Here is a 21,185-nt window from a genome sequence, read left to right on the forward strand (position 1 = left end):
AGTCAGAGAACATTTTTAAGGCATAGATCTTTGATTAGTGCAGGGGTCAGAGGTTATGAGAAGATGGAGAATGGGGTTAGGAGGGAGAGATCAGTCATGACCAAATGGCAGAGTAGACTTGATGGGCCAAATGGCCTAATTCTACTATTCTTTATGACCTTGTGATCCCATATCACCAGCATTGGCTGATGTATGGCAGATGATTATGATCACTTTACTAATGCAAACATCAAATTATATTCCATTGGGAGACTTCGCACCTTTACTGAGCTTGTTTTTTTAAATTCCTCCCCCAGGTCAATGGACCATCTTCCAACTTCCCCGAGGTTCAATTTCATGACAGCTCCTGCCACATCATTGTCTCCTCTTACTCCAAGCATATTTTCACTTTCTTTGTCCTTCCCCTTGTTCAGTTCTGATTTAAATGGTCTACATTATCAGTTCTGATGAAGGTAACACAAAAGATTTTTTATAATAGATGCAGATGTATTTTTGGCATTGTACACCTTCGTTTCAGATTCATTTTTTCTTAAAAGAAACTTGCTTTTAAACACAAAAGCTTTTGGTTATTGGTCTTTATTTCTTCTCGAGATCGGCCACAAACATGATAACTGTCCATCTCCAAAATGCATTGGCAGAGCTCCCAGGATAACACAGCTCGAGTGGTATTGTGATAGCCCATGTAGAACCTCCTGATGTCTAGAGAAAATCATCTCCTCACAGAACACATTCAGCCATTGGCCAATGTGGCCACTCTTCCTGAGAGAACCTGAAACTCCTTCACCACACACCTGCCTGAAAGATTGCAGTCCGAAGGAGAATCTCTTAAAACCATAAAAGGGTAAAGTGCAATATGGTAAACCAAACGTCACCTATTTCCTTCGCTCCATAAATGCTGCTTCACCCGCTGAGTTTCTGCAGCATTTTTGTCTACCTTCGATTTTTCCAGCATCTGCAGTTCTTTCTTAACCATATGGTAAATCAAAGTGCCTTACTGGAAAAGGATGATGAGATATTAGACTTAGTAAAGACAACTTAGTCACGTAAGGAAAGACCAGTGCAGTAATTAGAGTAGGAAAGTGCTCAGACTGCACAGGAGAATTAATCAGAACAAAGATAGCTGTGTATTGGGGTTAGAAGGTAGGGCTATCACAGAATAAGCAAGATTTGGTAGGGGTGGGAATGCAGGCCAGCAAAAGTCATCTACAAGAAGGATGGGGCAACTGCTGTCAGGCAAATCCATATAAATCAGTAACTAATGATTACAATCCCCAATTAATAACAAGATTGTGACGATTTATTGTCAAACTGTAAAACCCGCATGCAACTATTGTGATGTGAATACTATTAAGTCCAGTCATATTTTTGGGACAGCGCAGCAATTTTGAGCTCGCAGGAATATTCTCCAGTATATACAACAATATGGTCTTCATAAACCTAGTTGTTTGAGAAACTTACCACTGCTGCATGAGTTTTTTTTGTATGCTGTCCCATTCTGAGGCATATTTAAGGAGGGGACTGGACCCCAGTCAGATTCAAGGTACAGGTCAAACAATACCCCCAACACAGGGGTATTATCGCTGGAATATGCTGGAACATCGCTGGAATATGCTCCAAACTGATGACAACCTCTTGATGGCAAACCTTTTGGGCGTTAACATGTAACAACTGCAAACTTGTGAATGACCCTTGAAGCCATCCCCGGTTTCAATCTCAATGAAAATCTGGACAACTGTAAACCACTTGGACAGGTCAGGGAAAATGTGATCACTTTCTCCAATGGCATGATTAGAGTCCACACTGTGGCAATGGCCACCCCTGCTGCTCACATATTGTGTGTAATGTTTACTCTGGATGGAATCATGAACATAACTGAAGCCATCGAAAAGACAACTAACCTTGATGTTCAACACAAAGCTTTTGGTTAACTAAACCTTGCACTGAACCCAAATACTGATTATAGACAGCACATGGTGGGAGTATTGTGTAGTTCTGGTCCACCCATTACAGGAAAGATGTGGTGGAAACAAGAGTGCACAGAAGATACAGACCAAAGATGCCGAATGCAGTGTAGTTATAAGGAGGGATTGAATAGACTGGGTTTATTCTCACTGGGACGTGGGAGTCCGAAGGCTGACCTTGGAGGTTTATAAAATGGTAAGGTGTATAGATAGGATAGTCAGAATCTCCCCCCCCCCCCAAGACAGTAAAGTCCAGAACTAGAAGACACAGATTTAAGATGAGGGGAAGAAATTTAGAGATCTGAGGGGTAGGGTTTTACCCACACAAAGGGCAGTGAATTTCTGGAATAGGCTGCCAGAGGAGGTGGTGGAGACAGATCTAGTGCACTGTTTAAAAAGAATGTGGACAGGTACTTAATTGAGGAACTCAGCAGATCATGCAGCATCTGTGGAGTCTCTCAGTTTGAAGGGGCTTGACCCAAACCATCACAGATTCCTTTTCTCCAGAAATGCTGCCTGACCTGCTGAGTTACTCCAGGATTGTGTATCGCTGGAGAACATGGATAGGTGACATTTCAGGTCGGGACCAATCCTCAGACAGGTAGTTAGATAGGAAGGGGGGGGCGAGGGACACGGGACTAATGTGGCAAATAGGTTAGTGCAGATGAGCATCATGATTGGTGCAAAGGGCCTGCTTCTGTGTCTGGTCTGAAGAAGGGTTCCAACCTGAAACATCACCTATCAATACTCTCCACAGATGCTGCCTTATCCACTGAATTACTCCAGCACTTGGTGTCATATTCCTGATTCTGTGCTGGATATTTTTATGAATCTGTGTTTCCCAGTTACACAAATATTATATTCACTATACATTATATTACTCTCTTTCTGGAGGCCAGTGTCAAATTTTATTTGATAATAATACTATTGAAACAAAGTGGGACATTTAAATATGTATGGTTCCTGTAAAAGTACATCATTGTTCTTGCAGCATCAAATCTTTCTGTGCATCACTATGGGTTTTGAAGTACGAGAGTTCTCTTACGAAAATACTGGATGAAGATATAAACAGTTAAAAAACATTAAGATTTAAAATTTTGCAGAGAAATTAATTCCAAGTTAAATACTAATACATACATTTTTAAAATACAAAATGAAAAAGAGGATTTGAGGGCAATTAAATTAAATGCATACATATATCTGTTAAAATATATTAGATATATTCATACTGAGAATACATATGAAAGTTTATTGAAATGTGGTTTAAATATATGGAGAGCATTTCAGATCACTGATTAAAAATAAATCAAACATCAGTTCTTGCAGTTCCATCCCGATTTAAAATGCATCAACTGTGTCAAAATGTATATTACAATCATATCACAGTAACCCAAAAGGATATTATTTTGGAACGTGTAATCTATCGATTAACATAAATAAAGACCCATTCGCTGCCTATGGTAATATACAGGTTTGAAAGTGATATTGGTTTTAGTCCTTGGGGATCCAGGTTCGAAGGCAGTCACACACAAATATGAAGACCAATGTTTTCTGAATGACATAAATAAAATGAGCAACTGACAGCTTGATGGAATTCCCGATGGAAAAATGTCCACAGTAAAACAATGTCCCCAAGCACCGCTGGAAAAATTTGCAGAGAAACAATCAGACTTTACATTAATTCGTTTATTACATATACACCTAAAATACAGTGTACAGAGAAAATAGGTTAACTATTTGTAAATATTTGTCTGTTTTGAATTAACAATACAGATGTTACTCTATTGTGCAAGACCTCTGGATCTATCTACAAACACATGATGGCAATGAGTTTAATATTAATTTGTCATTTTTAATATGAATAAATAGAAAAAGTAATAATTACTTTCAGAAGTAAACAAATATCTGTTTGAATGAAAAGTTAGATGAGGTAAATAAGGCAACACCGTAGTGCATCTGGTAGAACTGTTGCTTTGCAGCGCCAGAGATCTGGGTTTGATCCCGGCCGTGGGTGTTGTCTGTGTGGAGTTTGTACGTTCTCCCTGTGACCCTCTCGCATCCCAAGGACGAGCGATCTTGTAGGTTAATTGGCTCTAGTGTGCAGCGAGTGGATGCTTGAACGGGATAATGTAGAACTAGTAGGAACGGGCGACTGAAGGTTGGCGTGGACACGGTGGGCCGTCGGGCCTGTTTCCATGCTGTATCTCTGAGCTAAACAAAATATAGTAAATAGACATTTATATTGTCATATCAGTCTTGAAACACCAGCAAGTATTCTCTTTCAAAACATCTGGATTAACATTGTGATGCACCTAGGGCTCCCACTGTACTTGGTTCAACAAGTTAGCCACACGTACGACCCACTCTTGCCCCACAGATGTACTAAGATTTGTAGCCATGTGGCTAATAATCATCCAGAGGCCTTGATTACACAACCCCACTCGGAGCAGGTCAGGTTATAAGTAGTGACCCGGTTCCTCTAGTCCCTCCGCCAGCTTGTGCTACTAAGCACCCATATAATTATTTTTATATTTCTGATAATTAGAAATGGCTGCGAGTGATTTTTTATTTAATTTAATTAAAAACACATAATTAAAAACATAAATATTCAAAGAAATAACCTGGGCTGAAATTACCTTATTAATTAAGATTGAAATCACATCCATATGAGGTGGCTATGCGACCCTAGGAAGGTAAAGTAGAGGGTGCATCTAACCCACTGACATGTTAAGCTATGAAATGCTGCTGGTTGTGATGATGCAGGTCAAGAGGCTGAGTGAGAGATCAGGTGCACCCACATCCAATAACATTGGCACGGGGAGCACAGAATACTTTGATGTGCATGCTGCAGATAGCTGGTGGTTTTCCACTAACCTGTGAGCTGTCTATCAGCACAATCCAGCCCAATGTACTCGGGCAAAGCAAGTGATCGTGAACTGCCAGATCAAAAACACAGTGCGAGAAAAGTAGCAAACTGGCCTGAATTATAATGCAAAACAAATTAAGCACTCAATTCAACAGCATCTAATGATAGCCAAAAACTAAACACATGCAAATTACTGTTCTTGCCCCATCCTCTCTTTAACAGAAGGAAACAACCTTCCAAGACATTTTGGGGTTCAATATATGGAAAAAGTAATTGTTGTGGCATAAGGTTAGAAAATGCACTGGAGATAGGAAGCCTCCTCATAGCAAAAGTGCAAGCATATTTAAAGTAAGTCTGACATGGACTACACACAATGGAAATCATCTGCCCAGATGTTGTGAGATACCATTAACTTAAACAAGTTGCCATCACCAGTTCTCATTCCCATAATTGTTATAGAGGAAACATCAGAGGCCTCACAATGCCCCAACTCCACGATAAGAAAATGTTGCATAAGGTATAGCAGGTGGGGCTGGGGTGGAGGAAAATAGATGGCCTGCAGAATAAACATGCAATATGACCAGCATCTGAAACATCAAAATTACACATTAGTCACAGTTCACTTGATATATATAAATCAACACTAATGTCAACTCGGGTAATCTAAAGGATGAATAATGTTGTATTTGTACAATATCAGCAACATTCAGTTGTGCAAGACATGGCGTACAACGTGTGCCCATTATAATGTTGTGTGTCAAGTCGTATTCTTGAGATCCAATCACACATTCTAGGCTGCCAGTGCAATGTGTTGCAGTGCATTTCCCAACTTGGAAATACGACATTAAACCCACATGCTCTCTGTAATGTATTTAAAAGATCCATAATAAAGTCATAACAGGAAGAGATGGGGTAGATGCAGTCTCTTGACCAGAGTAGAGGAATCGAGAACTAGAGGACATAGGTTTAAGCTGAGACGGGAAAAGATATAATGGGAACCTGAGGGGTAACATTTTCACACAAAGGGTGGTGGGTGTACAGAATGAGTTGTTGGAGGACATAGTGGAGGCAGGTACTATCACAATGCTTAAAAAACATTTAGACAGGTACATGGATAGCACAGGTTTAGAGGGATATGGGCCGAACGCAGGCAGGTGGGACTAGCGTATATGGCTCATGTTGGGCGGTGTGGACAAGTTTGGTCAACTGGCCTGCTTTCACACTGTATAACTCCATGGCTCTATAACACAACTTTCAGGAAGAGCTGGAGTCCTCCCAACCAATAAGCAGACAGATAAAGCACACTTTATTTCCTACATATAATGCTGCTTTTAGACATTATACTGCATACATTTCTTATTTACAAAAGGATCTATATTGTGTATGTAGTAACTCATTGAGCATTGGAATGCTTGAGGTAGTCAAATGGAGCAATGCAATATCCCTTTTGGCAACAAATAAAACTGCTTCTCAAAAACACTGAGGTGATTATATTAGAATTTTAAATAACATAAATGTCCTCTCATTATCAAACACTAAAGTCAAAAGTTTCAAATGCTTGCTACCTGCAACTTGAAGTACAACTGAAATATTCTACATGAGGAAACTGAAAAGGAGACAATGTTAACTAACAAACACCTACATGGAATGGAGCAAGCAAGTTATTTCAAGCGGAATACGCAGAAGTTGTGATTATCTAAAAGTACGTATTCAGATGTACTCCAGCTGCCTCGTGCACCCTAGAATCCATAAAAAGTTAACACTTCAAAAAGTAGAATTAGAAATAAACTTCACACTTTATAAATTTGCTACATAATCCGCACAGCAGAAAAAAATTACTCAATTTGATAAAAGCAATTATTTTTGGTGTTTAGGGTATAACATCTTTTCTCTTAGAATTGCATGAAATGGTTTAATTGACATGGTTAACTGCAGAAAAAATATGCATTGATTTATATTACATTAATATTAAATCATGATCTCTTTTTAAGAGGCAACAACGACATTTTTCAAAGCACATGGCAACCACGGCTTGAAAAGATCTAATGGCGTAAAGCGCTCCGACACACTAGGGACAATTTACAGAAGCCGATGAACCTACAAACCTGCACGTCTTTGGAATGTCGGAGGAAACAGACCTCCATACAGGCAGCACACATAATCACGATCAAACCTTGGCACTGGCAGGCAGCAAATCGACCATTGCGCCACTGTGCTGCCCCAAATCTTTGTGTTGCAAACCTTTTTGATTTGCCTTTGATTTCAAGGCAAGGTGTAAGCCCATCGAGGTTGGCTGCAGAGGTTTTGCAGGGCAATCGCTCTACAAAGCCTTGAATGCACTGGGCATCAACGGAGTGGCAAGGAGAAGGGCCATCAAGAACACCACAGAGGCAGCGGAGAAGGCATCAAGATGGCTCTGGATCAGGAGAGGAGGTCCATGGGGAGGAGCAAATGCCACCTAAACACAAGTCGTGGTCTGATCAACCACGGCTGGGTCGCCTGGGTGAGGGTGTCTGATGTTGAAAGACCCGAAACACCCAATGACCCTAGGTTACATCACTGATGATGTGTTCAGGAGCATCTATCGATGTATTTGTATTAATCAAGAACATGGTAATTACCATACCCACTATGATTACATTTTCATAGTTAATCTTTAAGATAAAGTTTATGTCATTGATAATAACTAATAAATCACTGAAACAAATCTCATTTTACACCCTTGATGTATTATTCTGGATTAACAGGATAAATTAATTCAATTCATACAGAAGTGGAATTGCAGCACCCTCTGGTGGACACTGTAAAATAACATGGCCACGCTATTAGTCATTCTTTACAAGTTACTTTAAAAAAAAAAAGAAAATGTATCAGTGATATGAATATCAATACTGCTTTGCACTATGTTTTAATTTTGGACTAACCAACTAAATGTTAAAATGAAAACTCATTTTTGCTTGTACAACTGTGGAGAGTTCCATTATCATCACAGGTACACAGGTTCCAGGTTGACTGTAAATCTCTGTGGTTTGTGCAATAACAATGTCTCCAACTTCCACATGTGTCTGAAGAAACTGGTTAATAAATCGTCAGTTGTCAATAAAAAGGGACAGATTACAGATATTTCATATTCTGTGTCGAAACAACCACAAGTCACAGCAGAAGTTCACATCAGTCACTTCAATTGTTCCTTTCAAAAAGTCAAGTTCAATTGTCAAAGTACCCACTTTTAAAACAATGATGTGTTTGTATGGTTATTTTGGTTGGGGAATGCTGCCAAAAATCAGTAATGCATTGTGTCAAATCCTTCACTGGAGGTTAATTGACATGTAAAGCCACTTCAGCATCTTTATTCTTCCTAGAGCATTTTCAGGATCCATGGCTGAATTCTACAGAACTCATTACTTTTGAGCCCCACTTTCACCTCTTCGTTCCTTTAAAATCTTGAATAAAGCGTGAACCATAAAGAATTGGCAGGAAATGTTGGAAAGTAACACGTGGCTTACCTTGACTGCTCTGGTGATGTCATTAAACTTCTTTTTGCATGGACACCATAGATTTCTTCATAGACAGCACCTTTACAAGTTCCCCAGTCCTCTTACTAGGATAACAGAATTAAAGATGATTAAAAAGGACTTAATTAGAATATATAAAAGATCAGGAGCTCATATAATGGGCCTTCATAATTATCAAAATGCGTTGGAAAATAGTGGCATCATGGGAGCACTGTAAACAACATAATAGGCAACATGTCTGAGAGATTGTTTTAACCTGGACTAGTTAGAATTTACTTTACAACCAATGACTATTGAGATATGACATTTATGACACAAAGAAAATTGGTTCACACTTTAAAACATAAATAAAATGGTATCAGGAAAGGTTTGATTCTAAAGTTAAAAGTTAGTGTAACCATTAGGAGGCAATATGGAACTATCAACGTTATGATGGTATCAAGCATATTCACTTTTCCAGTAAAAAATATGTACTTACAGATTTTCAGCTATTTTGCTATCTGTTTCCTCTGAAAGCATTACAAGAAACGTTGATAAAAGATAAACAATAAATATTAAATGATACGTATAGCTCAATAATCAGAGGTAGGGCTGTTGGGATAGCTCTCCTAAACCTGCAAAATCATCACAACACCAAATAGGTCAGTCAGGAGCTAAATTCTGGAAGTTAGATAACAGTTACTTAAAACCATTCTCCAGTTCAATCAGATATCCAGTTATTTGCTTTCTGAAGTTATTGAAATTCTTGATAATGTTTTACAGTTGTAGTAGTGGGAGAGAATTAAGATTTAAATGCAGCAACGTCAAGATATTTTGCAATTTGTAAATAATGACAAATCTAAAACATTGCCACTTCTGCTCTTTTAGTGGAAATTAGTTTACAGAATAAAATATGTCAGTTTGAGATAATTTTCCTATTAAACTAATGTTAACTAAAAATGCTATTAAGCCTAATCCCACTTCTCAGATCCATGCCAGTGTGGACTACGGATCATCTTGGGTGGCACAGTGGCGCAGCAGTAGAGTTGCTGCCTTACAATGCCAGAGACACAGGTTCGATCCTGCCTATGGGTGCTGTCTGTCTGGAGTTTGTACAATCTCCCTGTGACCTCATGTGTTTTCTCTGGGTGCTCTGGGTTCCACCCACTCCAAAGTCCTATAGATACGTAGATTAATTGGATTCTGTAAATTGTAAGTTGTCCCTAGTGTGTAAGTTAATGCTAGCGTATGGAATGACACTGGTGGACCGAAGGGCCTGTTTCCATGCTGTGACTAAAGTCTAAATCTAGAGCTCAAGAGTCATTAAATATCAGGAGAGTTTTTACCTCCACTTTTCTTTCAGGCAAACAGCTCCTGATCCTCTTCTAAACCTTCTACCTCAGGTGTTACATTTCTTACTGTAGATCTTTCAACTCAATGTCCAGCCATCTATAAATGTGTACACCTCGTTTACCTCTGTTCACTGTCCCAAAAATAATCCTCAGCCGAGCCAATCTTTCCTCACCATTAAAATTCTCCAGCTAATGGCAACATTCTTATAAATCTCGGTACGGTCTCTAGCACTTTCAATCCTTCCTATTAGGTGGGAAAAAATGTACAAAATATTCTAACCAGTGCTTTATACTATTATTGACCAAATCTCATGGCTCTTGTAATGTGCCTCTTGGTCAGCAAATGAAAGTTCCCACAAGCCAATTGACGTGTAAAATGACCTTCAAGGATCGTCAGATTTCTTCACCATCACATGACCAATTTTAGCTTCACATATAAATTTCACATCCCCATCTTCTGCTATTCGTCTGTTAAAGCAGGGTGATTTTTGCCTTCTGTACTGAGGTCCACTCCTGTAGCCTCCACTCCTGCAAGACGATTCATGTTTGGTTTGTATGAGGACTTCTCTTGCATGATCAGTGGTGCATAAAATCATGAGGGGAATAGATAGGGTGAATGTACACCAGGTGACCACCAGGTTCAAAAATAGCTTCCTCCCAACCACCATCAGACTTAAAAACTACACAATACTATCTTTAACAATGAACTATGGACTGTCTTTGGGTGCAATTTGGAATTCAGGAGTATTATTTATTTGAGTTTTTGTTTATTATATATTGACTATGTGTTTTGTGTCTTCAGGTCTGTTATGCTGGTGTAAGAGTTTCACTATTCCATTGTTGGCACATATAACAATTAAAAACTCAATCTTTGAGCATCAAATTGATTTTGGTGGTCCTGCAGTAAGCAATGCCCTTGCCTAGCTGTATTCGACATGTTCACAATTTTCTGAAATGAATTGAAATGGTTTTCTTATTTGGAGACGGCACTAAACCCCACCAACATCCATTAATTTTAGACAATAGGTGCAGGAGTAGGCCATTCGACCCTTCGAGCCAGCACAGCCATTCAACGTGATCATGGCTGATCATCCACAATCAGTCCCCGGTTCCTGCCTTCTCCCCATGTCCCTTGACTCCGTTATCTTTAAGAGCTCTGTCTTGCTCTCTCTTGAAAGCATCCAGAGAGCCAGCCTCCACCGCCCTCTGAGGCAGAGAATTCCAGACTCACAACTCTGCGTGAAAGTTTTTCCTCATCTCCTTTCTAAATGGCTTAACCTTTATTCTTAAACTGTGGCCCCTGGTTCTGGACTCCCCCAACATTGGGAACATGTTTCCTGCCTCTAGCGTGTACAAACCCTTATATGTTTCTTATATGTTTCAATAAGATCCCCTCTCACCCTTCTAAATTCCAGAGTATACAAGCCCAGCCGCTCCATTCTATCAACATATGACTGTCCAGCCATCCCGGGAATTAACCTGGTGCCCACGCTGCACTCCCTCAATAGCAAGAATGTCCTTCCTCAAATTGGGAGACCAAAACTGCACACAATACTCCAGGCGTGGTCTCACTAGGGCCATGAACAACTTCAGAAGGATCTCTTTGCTCCTATACTCAACTTCTCTTGTTATGAAGGCCAACATGCCATTAGCCTTCTACACTGCCTGCTGTACCTGCATGCTTACTTTCATTGACTGATGAGCAAGGACCCCCAGATCCCATTGTACTTCCCCTTTTCCCAACTTGACTCTATTTAGATAATCTGCCTTCCTGTTTTTGCCACCAAAGTGGATAACCTCACACTTATCCACATTAAACTGCATCTGTCATGCATCTGCCTACTTACCAACCTGTCCAAGTCACCCTGCATCCTCATAGCATCTTCTTCACAGTTCATACTGCCACCCAGCTTTGTGTCATCTGCAAATTTGCTAATGTTACTTTTAATCTCTTCATCTAATTCATTAATGTATATTGTAAATAACTGGTCCCAGCAGCGAGCCTTGCGGTATCCCACTAGTCACTGCCTGCCATTCTGAAAGGGACCCGTTAATCCCTACTCTTTGTTTCCTGACTGCCAACCAATTTTCTATCCATGTCAGCACCCTACCCCCAATACCATGTCCGCTAATTTTGCCCACTAATCTCCTATGTGGGACCTTATCAAATGCTTTCTGAAAGTCCAAGTACACTACATCTACTGGCTCTCCCTTGTCCATTTTCCTAGTTACATCCTAAAAAAATTCAAGACGATTTCTCCTTTGTAAATCTATGCTGACTCGGACCGATCCTGCTACTGCTATCCAAATGTGCCGCTATTTCATCTTTTATAATTGGCTCCAGCATCACGGATGTCAGGCTAACTGGTCTATAATTCCCTGTTTTCTTGAAAAGTGCGATAACATTAGCTACTCTCCAATCCACAGGAACTGATCCTGAATCTATAGAACATTGGAAAATGAGCACCAATGCATCTACAATTTGGGTTTGCAACCATCTCCACAGCAGACCACCATCACCAAGGTCTCACCTGGCAATGAATCTAGTGAATCTCAGCAATCTTCTGCTCTACCAGCAGAACCTACATGGAATCCAGAAATGAAGAACAGGCAGGAAACAACCAACACAATTCAACAGTATGTTTAGCACATCCATCTTGGTGCTGAAGTACTGAAAATTGTTGATACTCATGTTGAAGTACTGTGGCAGATCGAAATAGCGCTACTGGCAAAAGCCTGCAGAATTCAGGCCAACGTTTCCTGGATAACATGCAACCGAACTAAGTCTCATTACAGCGTATAAAATTATACACTATGTTCAACAGCCTCATTTTATCCTGCATCAAGGTACACAAGATTTCTATAAACATGGAATATCTGTTGAAATGCAATTGTTCAAATACTGCAGTGCAACTTACTGTCTAAAAAAGTACAGGATTTCTGTGTTACGAATGAATTAAAAATTAGAGGACAATCTTCATCAGCAAATTTCATCTACACAGAACATTTAAGGTAGCAAAATGACCCCAAATCAACAATTATCAGTCAAAGAAGAAGCTTCAGATGACAAAGCTCAGTCAGAAGTAAAGATATGAAGAGATAAGCAAATTTAAGGAAGCAATTCCAGGTCTTGGATCCCAGGCAGTTGTGGGAACACCAATGACAAACCGCATTATGACCCAATATACTTCTAAAGATGAAGGCAAATATGATATTCAAATATGGTACTGAACTCTTCACGAGATTACAAATGAGGCTGCATCAAAACAATGGGAATGATCCAGTTTTGGAGTACCATAACGCACTCACTCTGCATTCACAAATAACATATAATTCTCTTCTAACATTGAGGGGGATAGTGAGATAGTGTAGATAGGATAACGCAAAACAGCAAACAAAGGCTGCAGAGCACACAAGGAAACTGAAGAAGTAATGATTGGTGAGATAAAGTTTGTTACATTGAAAACGCGTGCGGTATAGCACATACCTCAAAAATAGAGATGGGGGGGTTGCATAAATCCCGACCCCCTCATCCATTTCCACTAATCCTCACAGAATCATTTTATGATTGTTCTTCTGCAAAAGCATGACTTTATTCTTTGGCCAACTGGTGGAGCAAACCTATAGAGAGATTGCAAATAACTGTAAAAATTAAAATAGGGTAATATTAGTTGGAGAATTCAACTTCCCTTATATTGACAGGGTTTCCCCACAGTGTAAAGTGTTTGGAATTCATTTAATATATCGGAGAAAGCTTTGTTAATCAATAAACAGAGGACCCTACTTGAGAGGTGCAACTGCAACATTGGACCTCCTCTTAGGAAACAAGGTAACACAAGTGACTCAAGTATCAGTGAGGGAGCACTTTGGGACCAGCGACCATAATTCCATTAGTTTAAAATTAGGTATGGAGCAGGATAGTACTGGCCAAAATTTAGGGTCCTAACTTGGGACAAAGCTGATTTTGGAGGCATGAGGCAGGAACATGCAGAATTTTATTGGCCGACTGTTTGCAGGCAAGGTCTGTTTGCTGGCAAGTGCGAGGTTTTCAAATATCATGACGACTGGGGAGGTACGTTCCTGCTAGAGAGAAAAGGCAAAGTCTGGCAAGTTTAGGGAACCCTGGTCGATAAAGAGATGTTGAAGCTCTGGTCAGGAAATGGAGCCTTATGTGGATTTATTGGTCTGGATCAAGCAAATTTCCCTGCAAGCATAAGTGTAGGAAGGGCAGTAAGGACAAGCCAGGAAACTATGAGTCCAGAAAGCCCAACGCCAGTAGTGGGAAAGTTGTTGGGAAGAGATTCTTAGGGACAAGAGGATCTACCACCATTTGGATAGGCACAGACAGATCAGGGTTAACAGCATGGGTTTGTGTGTGGAAAATCATGTCTCACAAATTTGATGTGTTTTTTGAAAAAGTCACCAAGAGGATTGAAGAGGGCAGGGCAGTGGACCTTAGCAGGGCCGTTGACAAAGTCCCTAACAGTAAACTAGTTTGGAAAGATGGATCATATGGAATCCAAGGTGTACTAGCAAATTGGTTTCAAACTTTACTTGGTAACATCCTGGTGAATCTCTTCTGCAGCCTTTCCAACTTAATGGCATCCTTTCTAGAGCAGGGTGAACACAACTGCACACAGTATTCCAAGTGTGGTCTCACCAACGACTTGTACAGCTGCTTCGCAATGTGCCAACGTTTGTACTTAATACCCTTCCCAATGAAGGCAATTGTGCCAAAAATGCTTTTCACAACACTGTCCACCTGACCCAGCACTATCAGGGAACACTGCACCAGTACTCTGATTTGCTTGTAGGAAGGAATCAAAGGGTAGTTAAGGAGGATTATTCGTCTGATTGGAGGCCTGAAACTAGTGGAGATCCACAGGTGTTGGTGCTGGGTCCACTGTCTTTTATCATCTACATTAACGATTTGGATGACATATAGTTAACATAGTTACATTTGCAGATGACACTAAAAGTGTTAGTTTCATGGAGAGTTATAAAGGATATCTAAGTTCACCACAAGATCTAGCTAGGTCAGTTGGGAAGATGGGCCACAGAAAACAAATGGAATTTAATTCTGACATGTGAGAGGCGTGGCACATTGTATGTTAAATTGTAGGGCATAGATCACACAGTAAATGTTAGTGCTCTGGAGATGTGTCGCAGAACAGTACAGGTGCGGAGCTCCCTGAAACTGGTGAGTCAGTTAACAGTGTGCTGAGGAAGACGTTCACTTTGAAGGAAAAACTATTAAATTTACAGGCAAAAAAAAACAACAACAAAAAAAACACTTGGGCTATGCTCTTTCTGCTAAATATCTAGATTTAAATACAAATTAAAGGCCTCAATTGTATTCACTGACCAGTTAATAAACATTATGCCCAAAGGCTCTTCTTAAAGAGAATTTTGCTATCACAAGATAACATTGACACCCTGTACAACCTAGTTGCAACAATACAACATGATAGTGAGCTATAGGGTGATTTCACGAAAGGTCACTGGATCATAGATCCTCACCCACGTGGACGCAAAATTTAACTGGGGTACAAACGTCACTTCCGGTACATGTTATTGATCCTGGAAACGCGTACTTTCACACCCGTTAAAAACCGCGAAAACGGCCTGTTTGAGCTGTGAATAACTGTGCCAGTCGGGGTGACCGTGAGGCAGTTATCTTACTTTAGAGTCCAGAAGATAAAGAAAAAGGAAAGGTAAAGAGAAGAGGGAGCTGAAGGGGCAACAACAGCGGAGGTGGTTAGCAAACATTGGCCGTGGAGATATAGATAGAAAATTATCGCGTTTGCTCACTGCATTTCATCAAAAGTAAGGCATTATGTTTTATCTTTGTTAATTTGTTATATAAAAAGTTTTAAAAGTGAAAAATCCATCATTAAAATTGCAAAATTTTCCATGGTTCTCAGGTGGGTTTTAACATGCAAAAAGAAAATGCTTCTGAAGCTACATTTACCATTTAAATAATCGTAAACCATAAATGCGTTTTGAAATGAATTTCACTCAGATGCAAGCTAAGGAATGGGATAATTGTCAGCTGTTAATTGGACAAAATCAGGACATTTTATTATTATCATCCAATTAACAGCTGACAATTATCCCATTCCTCAGCTTGCATCTGAGTAAAATTCATTTCAAAACGCATTTATGGTTTACGATTATTTAAATGGTAAATGTAGCTTCAGAAGCATTTTCTTTTTGCATGTTAAAACCCACCTGAGAACCATGGAAGATTTTGCAATTTTAATGATGGATTTTTCACTTAAAATTTTTTTTATATAACAAATGAATAAAGATAAAACATAATGCCTTACTTTTGATGAAATGCAGTGAGCAAACGCGATAATTCCCGATATTTTCTATCTTTATATCTCCACGGCCAATGTTTGCTAACCACTGTTGTTGCCCCTTCAGCTCCCTCTTCTCTTTACCTTCGTTTTTCTTTATCTTTTGGACTCTAAAGTAAGATAACTGTGCCTCACGGTCACCCCGACTGGCACAGTTATTTTCAGCTCAAAAACGGGCCGTTTTCGCGGTTTTTAACGGGTGTGAAAGTACGCGTTTCCAGGATCAATAACATGTACCGGAAGTGACGTTTGTACCCCAGTTAAATTTTGCGTCCACGTGGGTGAGGATCTATGATCCAGTTACCTTTTGTGAAATCACCCAATAGGCACACAGTATTTAGCATTATTTCAAGAAATATGATTTTAATAACATATTTGATCTTTAAACATAGGCAGATGCATTATGTTCTCATAAACCTAACAAAAATCCTGGTTATAGCATTTAAAAAAAAGTTAACTCAGTATGTTGCATCCATGATTAAATGGCAGCCCCTCATTGCAATCACCAAATAAATACAGAATGACTCGTGATAGTTGATCACTAATTAAAAACTGCGGAAATCGTAAGGACATCAACATCATAGATCTTTAATGAATTAGTATAACAAAGACAGCTGAGATAATTATAAGCAAAACTGCCAATATGAAGAATGGCTTATAACAATGTCATAATACACTAAAATCTCTTCAGAGTAAGAGTGAAGTTATGGTTTGAATCAAACTTGAGAAGCTTGACAGAGGAGTCTGTGGAGGTGCAGTCGTTGGTGTAGTGAGAGTAAATGAGATGGGAGAGTACGCAACCTAGCTCCTATGCTGAGGGTCTGCGGGTCCGAGATGTGCTTTCCCAGCCTCACATGCTGCTTCCTGCCTGTCAGGAAGTTGATGATCCACTGACAGAGGGATCCAGGCACAGTCAACTGGGAGAGTTTGGAGTGTAGTAGCTCTGGCACAATGGTGGTGAATGCAGAGCTAAAATCCACAAACAAAATCCTTGCATAGGTCAAGGTCAGGCACATGCCGTCAGGGTGGGCAAAGTAGGTAGTGCCTACCCTGACTAAAATTATAAAATGGTAATTATAAAATATAAATTGCAAAGACACGGGAGAATTATGCCTACCGAAGAGATCTCTTAGGTAGGCATAATTCTCCCGTGCCTTTCATCCGCAGTACATAGAAGGATGAGGGGGTATCTGATAGAAACATAAAATTATAAAAGGACTGGACAAGCTAGATGCAGGTAAAATTTTCCCAATGTTGGGCGAGTCCAGAACCAGGGGCCACAGTCTTAGAATAAAGGGGATGGATGCCATTTAAGACTGAGGTGAGAAAAACCGTTTTCACCCAGAGAGTTGTGAATTCGTGGAATTCCCTGCCACAGAGGGCAGTGGAGGCCAAATCACTGGATAGATTTAAGAGAGCGTTAGATAGAGCTCTAGGGGCTAGTGGAATCAAGGGATATAGGGAGAAGGCAGGCACGGGTTATTGATTTGGGACGATCAGCCATGATCACAATGAATGGCGGTGCTGGCTCGAAGGACTGAATGGCCTCCTCCTGCACCTATTTTCTATGTTTCTATGTAACACGCGAAAGTATGTGCAACTCACGTGCCGCGCCCGGAGCGCCGCGCCAGCGGAGAGTAAGTTGCTGGCATGATCCCCGACCCCCTCCTTCTCAACGCTCCTGCCCATGCTGACCCAGGCCAGACTCCCCACATGCTGTGAAAGGAACTCTTCCCCCCGCCCCCCCCCCACCCCTCCTCCCGCACCGGCGCTGTCCTTTTACAGCCGCTTCCCACTTTACAGCCACTTCCCATCAGCTGCCAGCAATGAGGGATAGACTTGGCTATTCCTCAGTACAGCAACATCGTTCTGTACTGAGGGCATAGCCAAGTCTACCTTTCTTGGCTAACAACCTAACCTCAGGCCTCCAATACGCAGGTAAATTTTTGTGCCTTATTTTTGGGTAAAAAACTAACGTCTTCATTGCCGGGAAATACAGTATATGTTTTTTAATACTGTATTTAAAGATAAGGCATTCGAAGACAAATTACTTTATAAAAGTCGACTGACAGATTACCAGAGAGGACAACAATCTGCGCATGCGTGATTTTCAATATTTTAAATAATGCCGACTGACTGCCTACCCTGTGCCTGGTCAAGGTGCTAGATGAAGTATAGGCCTAGGTTGGCTGCATCATCCACTGATCTATTGGTATGCAAACTGCAGGGGGTTTGTGATATTTTTCAGGTGGGCCAGCACAAGTCTTTCAAGGGTCTTCATGATTACAGAGGTCAGTGCGACAGGCCTGTAGTCAATTAAGAACAGTAATCCTTGGCTTTTTGGGTACGGGAACAATAGTGGAGACTTTGAAGCAGTGCAGGTTTGCAGGGACCGATTGAAAATGTCTGTGTAGACTGGTACCAGTTGTTCGACACAGAGCTTGAGGGTAGAGGGGGAAACATGGAGGTTTCCGGCTTTTTTGTCTCCCGAATAGCTTTTCCACCTCCTCAATTGCTATTGTTAGTGATGGAGAAGTGGCCAGACTGATGTTGGGCAGCAAGGAGGGGGTGGGTAGTGGACGAGGGCCCAGTCTTTGCAGACTGGAGTCAGGCTGTAAGTAAGTGTGAACCAACTCAATCAAGGATTTTAGCTCTAATTTCTTCTTTTGGAATGTGTGAACGCATAAATTAGAATTTTAAATTTTCAATGCCTCAAACAGCAGTTAAATAACTCGGTTAGAAACATTCTGCAGCCACACCCGAATTAAGCTGGATTTCACAGTATCTGTCTTACTTAATTGGCAATTTTTAATGAAATAAATAGCTATACTTACCGTTTAAACAGCAAAAACCAAGATGTTGTCCAACTAAAACAAAAAAAGCTAAACACAACACCAATACATCAATACAGTTGGTTGTAGCTCTTTTGTGATCTTTTTTTTTTTTTTTGGAATGGTTTTATGACTAATTTTTTTTTTTTAAATCGTTCTTTTTTTTTAAATGTTTTCCTTTTTTTTTTAAATCATTCTTTTAAACTTTCTTTTTTGAATAATTCTTTTGAAATTTTTCCATCTTTTTCCTCCATGTCCATATATATATATATATATAATATATAATTTTTAATTCTTTTTTTTTAAACATTTCTCAAACCATTCCATTGTGGGACTTTATTTCAAATGTGAACATGCCTCTATTAGAAATTCAGATACAATCAGTAAAACAGAAATAAAGACATAAATCCAAACGTATAAACTGTTACAAATTCAGCAACAATATCACCCAATAAAGTAACATTTTACTGAAGTGTGCAAGAACCTTGCACTGAATTCACATTTTAGCATAAACAACCTAAAAATACATTGATATTCTATGCGTTCACAATTCTGAATAACTCTATTATACAAGTATTTACTTACAAAAGAAAGCCGTAGGATATCTGGTTGTTCCACACCCACAAAATAAAAGCTCTACAAATGATCAATTCTAAATGCCTAACTACTGCTCTGAGTTCTCTCAGTACAATGCATCTTGTGTGTTCAACCCAATCATGGTATTTTTTGTGAAAGTTCACAAGGTGGTGACCACCTCAAACCATAGTGCCCTCTATCCCTTTCTTATCCATCCTTCCTCTTCATTATGGTAAATGCTATATATACACACACTCACCCATTAAAATGAAAAGTGCAGCCTTCCCTACATCACAAACAGTCATCTAACAGTACTTGGAATGAACAGCACGAGACATTGAACGGCACAAGACAAGAAGGACAAATAGGATAAAGCAGAGGTGTTAAAAAAAAAAGTAAAGCAAAAAAAGTCATTGGAATCCTGCAGAATATCTGAGAAAACATGTGACATTTAGGTTTGTAAATGTATTTAAAGGGCCAAAGTCAAGTTTGATCCGAGCGAAGTTCAAAGGATAAATTTGATTTCCAGTTTTCAGTATTTTTGTGAAATTAGTATGTTTCAGTATGTAGCATGTGGTACAGTGAATCAGTAGACAGCATGACATCTGGTAAAATAGACCGGGTAATCATTTTCACAAGTTATAGAAAATAACTCACTTTTTATTTTAAACGAGATCCCAAAATTAAGCTCCATTCTTAAATTCACTCTCTGATACCATCATCGGTTCCTTCAAAGAGGAAGGGAAAGGAGGGCAATATACGTCTGGTTATCTGAAATATCAGCTATGCCATTTAATTTCTACCAATTGCATTTTCAATCACCGTGAAGTTACATTCATCAAAAGCAACCGTAAGAATCTTCTGGACAGTTGTACAAGTTGCTGTAGTGTTCATGAATGGCTATTGTTGAGGGATTCCCCTCCAGACTACCTCTGTTTAGGATAAAGTGGCTGCTTTTGGCAGAGATTTATGCAATCACACAGTTGACATGTACCAGTCATGGATTGCGACAATTACAACACGATGATAACTGGGTTAATCACAAGATGGCACTGTTTCCAGTTTTTCCTCATTCTGAATAAGTCATCAAAATTAATAGTCAAATATCAAGACAGCAGTAAATAACCATATAAAAGAATCATTTGTAGAATACAGATGATCGTTCAAGTCTCAGAATACCCAAAAGAATTCATTCTTACAGTAGGAACTTGAAACTCTCACAATTACACATTATGGTTTTAGGGACACAGCTTAATCAAGATTTTATTTCCATAACCTCAAAAGAGCCACTTGTAAAATGGTATTATTTTGCAACAACTGTGTTTTTTTCACTCAGGTGTCGCTATGCAATAACTGTTCTATTTAAAGCTGCATTTCCACAGCAATTGAAAATGTAAATTAGTTTGCATCAGTATCTACAAGTGCATATTAGTTTTAATTTCAGAAAATTAAAATCCTCAAGCTTGTATTTAGTGAAGAGTGTGGCATGCAGATTTTTGACTTTGCTGAATTATGCATTGTGGATTTACGGCATAGTCTTGAGAATATTTTTTAAATCACTTTTATATCACTTTCTGCAGTTTATCAAACTAGCCTAATTACAAGTCAACATTTTGGAGTCACTTCAGTGCAAGAAGAAAATGCACGAGAAATTCAGCATCTTACTCTGTCATTTCCAATAGACAAATCTAATTTTGAAATAAGCAGTATTTTGTTTATGTAGTTAGAGACATGGAATGAATT

General features: G+C 39.6%; 1 long non-coding RNA gene across 1 annotated transcript; it reads right to left on the minus strand.

The window, feature by feature from the left end:
* Positions 1-3,190: 3,190 nt before the first annotated feature.
* Positions 3,191-8,372, minus strand: LOC116978614. The gene is made up of 2 exons (XR_004413480.1): positions 7,752-8,372; positions 3,191-5,414 (listed from the first exon to the last, which is right to left on the minus strand). It is a non-coding gene; the product is annotated as an uncharacterized LOC116978614 (long non-coding RNA).
* Between the last annotated feature and the right edge of the window lie 12,813 nt (positions 8,373-21,185).

The sequence above is a fragment of the Amblyraja radiata genome, chromosome 11 (assembly GCF_010909765.2).
Source record: "Amblyraja radiata isolate CabotCenter1 chromosome 11, sAmbRad1.1.pri, whole genome shotgun sequence".
Classification (NCBI taxonomy): Eukaryota; Metazoa; Chordata; class Chondrichthyes; order Rajiformes; family Rajidae; genus Amblyraja; species Amblyraja radiata.